This window comes from Rhipicephalus microplus, chromosome 2 (assembly GCF_043290135.1).
Source record: "Rhipicephalus microplus isolate Deutch F79 chromosome 2, USDA_Rmic, whole genome shotgun sequence".
Taxonomy (NCBI): Eukaryota; Metazoa; Arthropoda; class Arachnida; order Ixodida; family Ixodidae; genus Rhipicephalus; species Rhipicephalus microplus.
Genome location: NC_134701.1, coordinates 241,683,772 through 241,696,988, shown reverse-complemented (window position 1 = coordinate 241,696,988; position 13,217 = coordinate 241,683,772).

Here is a 13,217-nt window from a genome sequence, read left to right as displayed (position 1 = left end):
ACAGGAAAAGAATGAAGGCCTCGCATGGCAGCACATTTAATGCAAGTAGAAAAAATTCAGCATGCTATCAAAAAGAACACCAAGATAACTGATCTCATAAAACTTACATAACGACACAGTATGACAGCGTATGGATTTGCTGTTGGACGTTTTGCGAAATACAACAACAACAACAACAACATTAATAATAATAATAATAATAATAATAATAATAATAATAATAATAATAATAATACACTCATATCATTCTGACATGGCCGAAAATATCTAGCCACATTGAATGAAATGCCAGTGTCCTGGTGCCCATGAATCTCTATACGCGAGTGTGCACTTGCACAGTTTGGTGAGTATGTACCGGCATACATATCTTATAAGTAAGTGCACTACCGTGTTGGTGTTGAAAGGATATGTTCGCAAGCAGTTTGAATCGTTACGCGCCTGCACAGCAAAGGGCTGTTTACATAATGTAGAGTTTGGCTTAGGTATCACGCCAGCCCGCAAAAAAAATGTGTCATACTAATTGTATTCACAAGGCAATGTTTAGGCTAATCATGATGATGGCACGTGCGCTTTAGTGACCTCTACCAAGTAATGACACACCGACACAAAATAGAAGTTTTGTGAATTCGGCAGCCTACGTTAAATGTTGCTATAAAGCTTCAGCATTTCATTGCATGGTCCATTAAATATGTATCACGTGTGAGTCAGTTGCACCGTTCTTAACGTACATGTCTATGACGTGAGATTTATTTGACGCTTGAAAACATTACAATAAATTAATTGTTCACTTGTGCAATCATAAAATTTTTGATAAATTTACTATGTGCACAGCAAGGAACATTATACGTAGCCAAAGGAAACGCAAGATGTATTTTGCAATAAATTAGTACAACTTCCATCTTGATTGTAATCATAATAGTGCCTGCAAGTTGCATTCACGTAAGTTCTTTTTGTTTTTGAAAATACTCCCTTAAACATTGCACTGCGCATGCAATTTTAGTAAATGGCTGCTGAAAGCAAATGCAGATGAGGGGTCAACAGGATTAATAGAAATCTTGTTATATGAAGGGAGCATATAGCCATCAAAACTTTCAAATAATCAGAAATTTTGTCCACCGATGTGGAAGCTAAAAGTGCATTGAAATTAGTATTTCTTGCTGCCACTTTAAACAATGCATTAATGTGAACAATATATTTTGCATGCATTTTGTCTTTACATAATACTATATAGGATTGCTCTATAATAATAGCGAGGTTCGGAAGCTTCAATACGTTTTGTGACTTGACACGATTCCTTCCTCGTAAAACATGTCTGCTCTTGTATACATTATTTACGTCGTATTAATTGCAACTTATTGTTTCAAACCTAAATGCCATGAAAAATGTACGAGTTAAATTATACGAATGCATGCATATATGCATTCAACTGAGTTGCAACTATCACGAACACAAAGCTGACCTGAAATTTCGGTTTTTTTGCATGGCAGAAACAACATATATATTTAATACTCCTATTGTTATGAAAAATAAGCAGGTCAGCTTTGTGTACAAATTGTTATATATTACAATTCGCATAAAAGTGTGATCACGGTGCTAAATATATACGTGGTTCATCCCAAATAAGAGAGCACTTCCACAAATAAGGACCCACTTGATATGTTATATATGGTGTGGCCGTGCCTTATTTGGCCGGATTTGACTCCTTATATGGGCCAACCGCGTCATATATGGCCGTATATAACCCCATTCATGAACCGACTCCGCCAGATATACATCCATATATGCTTATATCTGGCCACATATGCTGCCATATATGCTTATATGTGGCCACATATGCTGCCATATATGCCTATATGTGGCCACATATGCTGCCATATATGCTTATATATGGCCAGATATAACTTATATATGGGCCATGTATGGCGTTTCCGTAAGGGGGGGCCCACTGAAATGTTTGGAAGCTATACTTCGGAACAAAAAATGATGAGTCCCTTTGCCTCACTCTACTGTTAGACGTTTTGTGACCGGTAAGGCGTTAAACGTAGTTGAGTCAAGACCGTGTTCGCAGTCCGAGGTCCATGAAACATTCAGCGCTGCAAACAGAAAGCAAAGGGGTAGTGAGTTTTCCATGCGGTATACGTTAACTCAGCCGTCATACTTCAAGATATAGACTGTGTAACCGGGTATATTAGCTTGCGTTATTTCTCGTTCGAGTCCTTCATCCTTTTCGCTTGTGAAAAGAAGCAAACACGACGAATGTGAACTGAAGTTTATTTATTTACTTATTTGTATTTATTTATTTGTCTGTTTTTTTCTGTCTTTTTCGCTTTAAGGAAAGCAAACCCCTGACGTGCAATGTCCTTGGCACACCTGGCCTAACTTTTGAATGAGTCGCATTGCTTGCTTGTGGTTAATTAATTAATGACGCATGATTGATTGACTTGGTCTGCACTTGTCTACTAGGACACTTCATAACAGCTGCGCGACTGTTGACTCGAAAACTACGTCAAGTGCTTCAGCGGGCGTGATAGAACGAGAGCTTGAGAGCGTATGTTTGCAAACACGCCAGCGTCACGGCCAGCACAGCCGAGGAACCATTGCAAGGCTCGCATGGCTGCACTTTATTCGTGTTCCTCTAATTGCCAACGCGCCTTCTTAGAACTAGCGGGAAGCCTCCATAAACGAGGGGTAGTTATGAGAGGCCTCCCCAATTGAAGACGTCGCTTGCTGCCCGCTCATTTCTTCCGTATTAGGCTAGATGCCTCATTTATCCACGCGAACCCTATGCGAAGCAAGTTTAGCTGGGTAAAGGTGCGTACTGAGCTTGGTCTCAAGAAGTCCATGCAACTCAAGCAGGCATCGTCATTTCCTTCTCGTCCTTTTCCTTTAATTTCATCCCCGAGGCCTAAGTCCCTCATCGCGAGTACAAACAAGAGGCTCGCGCACTCTTGAAACTCACCATGAACTCCAGGAAAGAAGGTGATCGGGAGGCATTTAAGCCTTGTGAGCCCAGTGGCGCAAGTGGTGGTGCCCCCGTGGGGTGGTTCTCATTTGCGGAAAAAACATGCGGGACGCACGTTGATCTAAAGATGCGCGCGCAGAAAATACTGCATGCCGCCAATGCAAGCTCCTCGCGTTCCTAATGGCTGGTCGCAGCGGAGACTCACCCCGGTGGGATTTGCAATCCATGGTTCGGACTCTACATGGATCACGTTTATCCTAACGCGACCACTCATCCGTTTGTGTACAGTGTACACACATACACGCGTGGTCTCCGGCGAAATGCTCTCGCGTACGTACATTTGCCAACACTATAGGCTCATTTATGCACACAGTGACTTCTATAAAGCCCGCCTACTTCATCTTGCTTGTTTCTACATGCGCCTCCACACAGGCTGCATCTCCACACAGGACACAATGTGAGCTTTCGATCCCTTCTCAAAACACTAGGAAATAGTCAGTGCCTGGCGGTGCACTGCATTTCTATACAGTTGCCGTGGCGAGGAAGAGCATCCTCGGGACGACGCGGTTGCGACAACGGAGAGGTGGATAGAGAGGCAATAACGCCGATGAGCGTTCGTGATTGCTCCCGCGTTGGGCAATGTGAGATTTCCGTTCTCGGGACTCTCTTTTAGGGGGATTTGGCGTTGCAGTATATGCGGGACACTAGAGAGGGATTCCAATCCTATTCACCGACGTGTCAGAGATGAACGACCACTCTTACACGATGCCTCTAAACAGCCCGTTGTTCAGGTCACTTTTGCCCAAATCCATTGCTTTGCAGAACCGTCGTGCGCGCAATGGAAGCCTATATTATACTCACAAAACGGGTCCCTGTAACTGAAGCGAGAGCTGCGGAGGGATACAGATTGTCCCAAAAAGTAACCTAACCACGAAGTGTATAGGGGCTGTGGCAGTGGAAGGCCCTTGCTGAAAGCCGTGTTGCATACTTCACTTAAGGGAGTCTTAGTTCTCGTACAGAGTGGGCTTTGACTTCAATCAGTAGTGTTTGTTTTTGTGCTGTTTTGTTGGTCTGTCTTTCTACGGACCTATATTGCAGTAATGAAACCTGGTATTCACTCGAATAGTTGCACAAAGCAAAATAAAGAAAATTGGCCAGTCATACAGTGCTTATTTGCGCGCCGACTAAACCTGAAGTCACAATCCTGTGAAGTGCATGAGGTGCTGTTTATTTTCGTTATTTTCTACGAATATCAGTCTCTACTTTTAAAATATGATGTTGCACAAAGCAGTAATGCTTCTTAACGTTGCTTACACAAAATTACCAATAAAATAGGAGAGCTCTGCACGGTGAGATAATGTAAACATTCCGTATCACATTTCTGCCGTCGGCTTTCTAGTTCCGAAGTAATAAAATTCAGCATTACAATGCATTATGTCACTTTCAAGCACAATAAATAGCCAATCCACCATAAAAACCACCAAAGGAGCTCTCGAACGGGACATTCCTGTCAGTTAAAACTGATTCCGGAAGAAGGTTATTACTAACTAACGGTGCGAGGCAGTCTGTAACCGAGTCGACTCGCGCTTGTACGCTAAAGAAGAATGCCACCCTCAACCTGGCCCGTTGAAAAGTGACCGTATAGAAATGGCGTAGAAATTGTTTTCACAAAACACGGCCGATTCATGCTTGCCTATACAAAGGTTGGGTGCCCACCAGGAATTTCGCCACCGCGGGATGTTTTATGTCGTCCACGTGCCTCACCTGCATGGACTCATTCATTCTTAGCATGAAACGCTTCTCTATCCCCCTTGCCTGACACGCAGTGGAAATTTATACCACGTCGGTGGCCACCGACACTTCTTCTTCGAACGAAAATCCAAATGTTCGTTGAGGCGGCGAGAAACCTGTTGAGACGAGAAGAGGATCGTTGCTCATCGACGGGTCGTTGCGGAGTGTCTCTGCAACAGCCACAATTCCCACGCGAGCTGACGGTGCTTTCTTGGAGTGGCTGTGCTTTAGAGCGGCTCGCTCCACGGGATAAAGGGTGACGCGAGCGCCACACTGTTTGTGCGAGCGTTCCAAGCACGCGCGCGAGCTCCACAAACTTAACCGTGGGATCACCGTGGAAGGTACTAAAGCCGTCAAGGCTGAGGGAGGGGGCGGGGTAAAAGCTCACACGCCTGTTACGGAAAACATTGATTTTGCAGAACTAAGCTAAGAGAGACCGAAATGTTTTTTTTTTTGGTCGTAATTGTGCCTTCCTTAACTGTCAACACTCCTTTGGTATGCTACGCTGTCTAGTGACGCCTTGTTAACCTCCATGCTTGTGCATCATGTGTAACACTATGATTGTTCCCCTCTCGTTTCAGGGATGAGCGTAAGTTGCTTATCATGATTTAGTGATACCCGGCGCATGCGTTGTGGCACTTTCTCACTCTTCCATTAGCATGGTGTTGGTTTTTCGGTCAATAAACTTGGCCCACCGAAAGGCATATCTCTCGCATGCACTCATGCATACATAAACTTATTCTGTGGCAGGGTGCGTGCTGAGCACTAGAATCCCATATGTGCAATGTGCACAGAGACATTACACAAAATATTTTAAACTATCCCAAAGAGCGCGTGCTTTGTTGAAGCACATTTTACCACTCACTATACATGTCAGACCCACAAGCAAGCTCCCGCTCATGTTTTATTCAAGCTAGCACCTCTCTGCTTGATTACCGGTAGGCTGAAGCTTCGAGAACTTATGTATATACGCTAATATAATCACAACGTATTTGCTCTGCCTATTGTGGGCTCGATATATCTATTCATCAGCGGAAAAAAAAGTTCTGTAACAGGACATTGGGGTGGCTTCACTTGTGCCTAAAACAATTCTGAACTCGTTGTCTTTCGCGGCCGCAGTCAAAATCCCCACTCCACATAAATATACCCGTCTGAGGATCATATATCCTTCAAGTAGAGTGAGTCGGCATCCTCGGGCATTTCGTTCTAGCATAAGGCAGGGCAAGACACACCATCTTCCTGCTCTCGCGCTGGATGGAGCTGATCATCGCCGTGTTCCCACACTTAAGTGATCGACGCCCGACACTTGGGGAGTGGGACATGCTCTGACTAAGTGTACGCGTGCATTAGAAGCCACGTCTTCTGTTTTAGGGGCGAAACTCCTTAGCGTCGAGGCTTGTCCGCTGGCGGCGTTGGCATGCGCTGCAGCCGTGATAATGATAACGATAATGAACATGACAACAATGATGCTAACAGACAACGACTGTTTGTTCAGTATGTGACGTCTCGATATGTTCTACGAATCATTTCATATGACTGGAAACCAACGACCACCAAGTAAACGTGCACAGACCTTGTCTTTGCCAACTAATGGCTAGATCAAATACCACAAAGCAGTAATAATGAAGACAAAACAAAATTCACAACTCAACACAACTAACCATTCATGACCAATAAACATTTTATATAACTGTACACCGCTTTGTCGCTCACTTACATGCGTTACTGCCTATGTCACGGGTGATTAAGGTAACATCGAACGATCCAACAGCTTCTCGCACTCATCATCATTCACTTCATAAACATGCCTTGCCCCCCCCCTTTATTTTACTGAAGTGAAGCGAAAAAAAGGAAACGGATTGGAAGCCTTGGGAAATGTTTGCTTCCCGTGAGCCTTTCCTAAGGTGATCTACGATATGGAGCAACGTCGGTGGTGCGCGCTTAGCCGAGACGCATAAATTTATGGGAAAAATCGATGGTCATTTGCATGATACATGGCCGTTTGCCCTTTGCGGCGTGCAGCGGGTCTTTCTTTTTTTCTCGGTTATTCTTGTTTCTGCTTAGTATCGTTTCTTGGCTCGACTTAGTACTTTTTTAGGCTCTTACGCGCTATAAGGGTGCTTTGGGCAAGTGAGTTCGACATGCGCGTCTGACGGGGAAGCATGCTCGACGTGTAACCAAGCAGCGTGCCTTGACGAAGCACAAATTAGGCGAGACTAGTTGGCGGCATGCCAGGGAGAAGGTGGTAGGCGGAGGGGCGAACAGCAATGACGTGCATACGTAAAAAGGCGCATGGTGGTGAAAATCACTACGCGGGATTAATGCACCTACATGAGGCCGTCGCGCCGACACCGCAGAGGCTGCTGCTTCCCTCATAAGCACAATCAATTTCAGCTTAATCAGCGGAAAGAGCTCACGTGGTGCTCTCTAATCTCGCGAAAGCAGTTAGCTACTCGTCGGCACGTAAGCGTAAGTGCCATCGTGTGTGGGAGCACTGCGGCGGAGTGACCCGCGCCGCAGACGTCTCGGAGAGGAGGAATACGAGAAAAGGGAGGCATGCGAGTGCCCTTGAACTTTTGACCCTCGTTCGGGGAGAAATTGAACTTGCGTTAACTCTTTCAGATGAAAATAAATGTTTAAAACGTTTCCACGCTTTCGGTAATAAATACCTCATCTATTCCGATCTGCTCCTAGACTCCGAAGCTTAAACCGAAGAAATAGTATTCAACGTTTCTCCTGTAGTGAATACTGTGCCCCAGTCACCGGTGATGCGTGTAATGCAAAATTAGCGAATAAAGAGATTGATAACGCATGTAAGCAGGAGGTGGCAAGAACACCCATAATTTTTTTTTACGGGGACACGTGCACCTCGCGGCGTTATGCATGAGTGCACTTACTTCGTTTACTTGGACCTTGGAAAAAAATACCTTTCATCGCAATATTTTTCGCCCTATATGTAGTCCTTACCTCGCATATATAATAACACGGGTGTCCTTTTTGAGTACTCAGACTGCCGTTTCGTACAGGCTACTCACGATTTTCATAAGTTCCTTATCCCGACTCTTCAATACAAGGAGCTGACTCATCCGCAAACAATCGCACGTGCTAAAAGAGATTTACGGTGGAATCAGTGCTGCCTCATACCCGGTGTCAGTGAGAGATAATTAAGGTTCCGAGGTGTGACAAAGGCACTCGCCGTTCAAAATGAACAACACACACCTAACGCCCCAATGAGATGTGGTGCTTCTTTCTCAACATCTCTCGGCGAATGAATACATAGATGTGGAAGGGCAATATATATTTAAACAATTAAACGAATAATACGGTGCCTCCGAAACCTCCCAAGTCAGTTGGAACTTGCGCGAGCACCTAATCTGAGCCTCGGCTGTGTCCGTAAACAACCACTTCGCTCAATTCAACTGGGATGGTGCGGAGCTTGTGCGGCCGTATATGCACATCTATATGAGGGCAATGGGGCGAGAGGGGGCGGAGGTAACAAGTCCACGCACACACGCACAAACACTACCGCCTCTTCTTTCACAGCGTGCGGTCCTGCAGGGTGCATGCAGGCGACAGCCGTCCTGCATGCCTCATTGTTTCCGGCGAGAGCGACCTGTTATGAAGACGTCAAAGATTATGTGAGTGTCGCGCTTTGGGTCGTAGCCAAGTCGGTCCCCGTCGACGCTGTTGAACACTGCGTCTTTAGCGCTGCCAAGTTCTCTCCCCACGGTGGACAAAGGCCTCGCTTTGTTTCCCGCGGGGAACAGAAGTTTCCCGCGGATGTGTTGCCCACGGCGAGCACAACCACGCGGGGATGTACACGTGCGCGTAAGTAAGCATTGACACTACCAGTCTTGGGTCGTGCCCGGCCATTCGCAGTCGAGTCGCTGCTGCTGTGTATAGCAATCTTTAATAGACGGTACTTTCAGGTTGCCGTAGGTACGTACACTAAATCGGTCTCATGATTCGCGCGAGCGTGGTTGCCTTTCTGTTATCAATTTAGTTTCTCTTTATTTTTATTAATTTTTTTTCGTATGGTAGATTGTTCGTGCGGGAAATCTCTCGGTGTAGACACTTTCAAGGGAAGCGAGAGTTGTCGGCCGGAGAATAGCGAAGAAAGCCTGCGCACGACTTTTTTTTTTTGTATGCAACCTTTGAATGTACGTAATATAACAGATTACACTTGCATAAAATATAAATGCATGGGCATTTTGTTATGAAATGTTAACCTCGTCTTAAACGCTATGATTCAATGTATTCTATCTTTTTTCTGGCGAGTAAAACAAAGCGTGTGATTCATTATTTTCTTCTTTACTTTATTCACTAGCATTACAAATATATGGCCATATGGCCCTGGTTTATCTTCAGATGATTTAGTTTCACCAGGAATTGATGCACGACTACAAGTTGGGCGCGTGTGCTCGGGTGGGGGTTGGCCTCAGAAGTTGCCAATTATAATGAAAATACACAACAGAGATAATGAGCAGCATCATTCACGTGCTTATATTCTAAGAATTTATGTCATGTCGAGTGCCACTCGGACAGCTCTTCATTCTCAAATATTCGGTGTGATAGCCACGAAGATGATAAATGTGCCGCGGCTTGTGATGATGAGTGAAAAAGACAAGACGGAAATATTGCATTCGGTTTCCAGTATGTGTTTAAAGCTTCATCAATAATTAGATCATTAAGCACTCTCCTTGCGTCGCTCATCTGTCATTCGGTTTTGCATAGCACAGCTTGTCGCTTTTCACTTTAACCCACAGCATGACAAAAATACCTTTATGTGTGCTGCATAGGCCACACGGCTTCGTTTAACAGTCTCAGATGTCTGGAACCGAGATTCCAATCGTGCAACTCAGGTGCGTGAGAGAGATGCCGGAGTGCGACGGGGCCTGGCAGACATGCACGCGTCACGTGTGCGCGGTCCTAGAGATTGCATCCCGCGCGCGGAACACGCTAAAATAGCGAGCTGCGGCGGTGGCCCCGGTGGCACTGTGTACATCGCGAGGCATATAGACCGCACGAAAGAGCGGAACCAATGTTGCGGGAACGCGGCGACGCGGAGGCGACGTCAAGCGAAATTCAATACCAACGCTGGTGACGTTCGCCCAGAGGAAGGCTCGGTTGGGCGTGCTATAAGCGGCACGCGGCCTATTTTTAGCCACGCTGTAGCTTATAACCGCCTCTTTGCGGCCTGATCACGGATACTCGTAGCGCATTCCAGCATTCCCGGCAATGTCACCTAACGTTGAAATAAGCAAGCAAACAAACAACTATAAAATAACTCAGTGACGAATGTCTGGTCGGCAACTCTGTAGGTGGGATTTCCAGGTCTGACGTTACGGTCACTCGGTCCACGAAAAACATGCCATAACGGCACGTCGTGTGGGAAAATAGATGTTTGTCTTGAAACGTGATGCGCCGCATACGTTCACGCGCGTAAGAGTTTGCGCAGTTTTGTATTCCTGAAACTTGAACACTCCCACGTTTTATGTATATATATATATATATATATATATATATATATATATATATATATATATATATAGAGAGAGAGAGAGAGAGAGAGAGGCAGGCGTTTTGGTTGATCAAAATCCTGATGAAGGCCAGACTCGAGGCCGAAACGTCGAAATAAACAATGTTGCGAGCGCTCACGGAGAATCTACTTTACTATATATATATATATATATATATATATATATATATATATATATATATATATATATATATATATATATATATATATATATATATATATATATATATATATATATATATAGTGCGCCATTGCAGTCTTTGTGGTGTGTGCACTACACGGAAGGCTTGTGCATCGCCATGCATCGGTATGCATGCCTTTCTTGAACCCCCTCTCTAGTAAGAAACACTAGCTTCCGAGAAAAAACGCTTAATGTCATTGCCGATCACAGCACCATGCCCGGCTACAGGCAGCGCAAGAGCCTGAAACCTGGACTCTGGAATATTTTAGCGAGAAAGCTCTTTTTATATATCCATAAGTAGCAAAGAGCTGTTTATTTTGAGGAAAAATGCAGAAAATCACGTAAGGAGAGGTATAACTCGTACTGATGACCACTTTGTCACTGCCTAGCTCCAGTAGCTGACGCATGAATGCTGGTAATCAGTTAATAAGAGGCGAGTAAACGAAAAGGAGACAGAGAGCATAATAAAAACCTACATAGGGCGTAATGCCCCATAGTTCACGGTGACCTTTTCGAGAGTGCCCGGCCGCGCGTACCGACACTGTTATGCCTAAAGGTAGTCACGTAGCAGCTTCATGAGCATTTTCACGTGGCCAAGAACCTTACCCCGATCCTGGTAAGGCTTGCCGCATAAGAAGAGCTGAAATATAGTAATCGCTGAAAGCTGGCCCAAAACAACATATGATAATGATAGACGCCGTAGTGGAAGGCTCCGGAAATTTTGACCACCCGGGGTTTTTTACGTGCACCCAAATCTGAGCACACGGGCCTACAGCATTTTCACCTCTATCGAAAATTCGGCCACCACTGCCGGGAGTCGATTCCGTGACCTGTGGGTCAGCAGCCGAGTATAGCCACTAGACCTCCACAGCGGGGCCAGGAGAAAATAACGTGCACGTTCTTTGTGTTTTCAGGGGCTGTTTAGGGGTTCTTTTCTATAGGTCTGAGTATACAATGGCGAGAGTCTAGCATGATCGCATTTAGTTTAGCCTCGTGTATTACACACGGTGACTCGAAACTGGAGTACATGGTACGAATGTCCGTTGTATTTTGCATCATATGCTGGTCACAAACAGGCTAAGTTCGGGTTGTTATATACTTCAACATGGAACCTAACTTAATCTAAGACATCGTTGCCATGGAACCCTTGCCGAGTCGGGAGAAGGACCGATTATGCATGGCTTATTTGTAACAGCGTAAACACAGGTCAGCCCTGTCGGCTGCTAAAGGTAAAGGCAGCTTGCAGTGCCGTCTGCCTTCACTCCTTCAATCAACATATATCCAACAAAAATTTTGTTGTCACCGTCGGCGTAGAACTCCTGCCACAATTCGCTGGCCCCCGTTCAAGGTTTTCACCTCCAAACAAGAAGAATGAAGATTAAGTGAGGAACATGTTTGCTGTCGCACTCCCTGCACATGCTCTTCGTGCGGTACCAATCGGCAAATCAGCCGGCCGTAAGAGAACAGAAAATAGGCGGAAAAGGGGAGGCGTCAGAGGTGAATCAATTAATGAATTGAGGGTAGCAGCGTGCTGCATCTACAGCTGGTGCCTCGTGACAGGGTTATCTGATTCCAGTCTCATTTCCAGCCACCAGAATCTCCAAAGAATGAGACAGAGCGATAAGAGGGTAGATGGCAAGGGAGCCGAGGCAGAGAGGCGAAAGGTAGGAAGGTAGCCTGCTGCTACCAGTCTCACCCTGCGGGTGCTTTCATTAGAATTCCTCCGTTCGCTGCTACACAGAAAGCGCGTGCGCACCGAGAAGTAAACGGGCGGCTGCTTGCTATCCGGGGGATGCGTGCCCGGCATTGCCAATCGGCGTGTAGTCAAGCCATCCTTCAGGAAGGCTCCAGGGCCAGACCCTTACGCGGATTACAGGGCCATAGTCGTAGCCAAGGAATGGTGCGCAGCCCAAACTCGTAGCAAAGCCGCAGACAGAGCCGCACTTCGGGATCACACCGATGTTGCCGAGGAAGGGCAGAAGCCGCGAAGATGCGTTTTCATCTTAAGTTACGCGCGCCGCCCCTGAGGTTCCACTCGCCGTCCTCTTCGGGACTGCGGTCAATGCTGATACGTTCATGCTGATAAGAGAGTGAAGTGGGAATAAGGAAAATGAGTTGTAGTTCACGGCCCATGTTTCTTGCTTGCTCATGGCATTGGAATTTGCTTTTTTTTTTATGCGGCCAAGTTCATTATGCCCTGCTAAACCTTCTCGGAAGTGACTTGACGTACAGTTCGCGATGCGTTTTCTGTTTCTTTTGTCTATAGCTATATGAAGTAGAAATCAATATAATAATAATAATAATAATAATAATAATAATAATAATAATAATAATAATAATAATAATAATAATAATAATAATAATAATAATAATAATAATAATAATAATAATAATAATAATAATAATGCTGATGATGATGATGATATTATTATTTCCAGCAATACCGACCCCTTCATAAGGCGCAGGGAATTTCGGGTTTCTCCTATGCGTCATATCGAGGGTTCAAATTATTGACTTGTTCCTTACCCACCCAATGTCTTTTACATTGAAACATGAAAAATATTTGATTGAGTGACGTCGGAATTTATTATTCGACATCGATATATGTAATATATGTAATAGGTTCACGTGACAGTGAAAGTTTGGAGGTGCAAGTGAAAGCCACATCCTCTCTTTGTTCTCAGATTCACGAGCATTCTATGTACCCTAAAAACCTCCCGGCCACTAGTTTATCATTCTTCCAC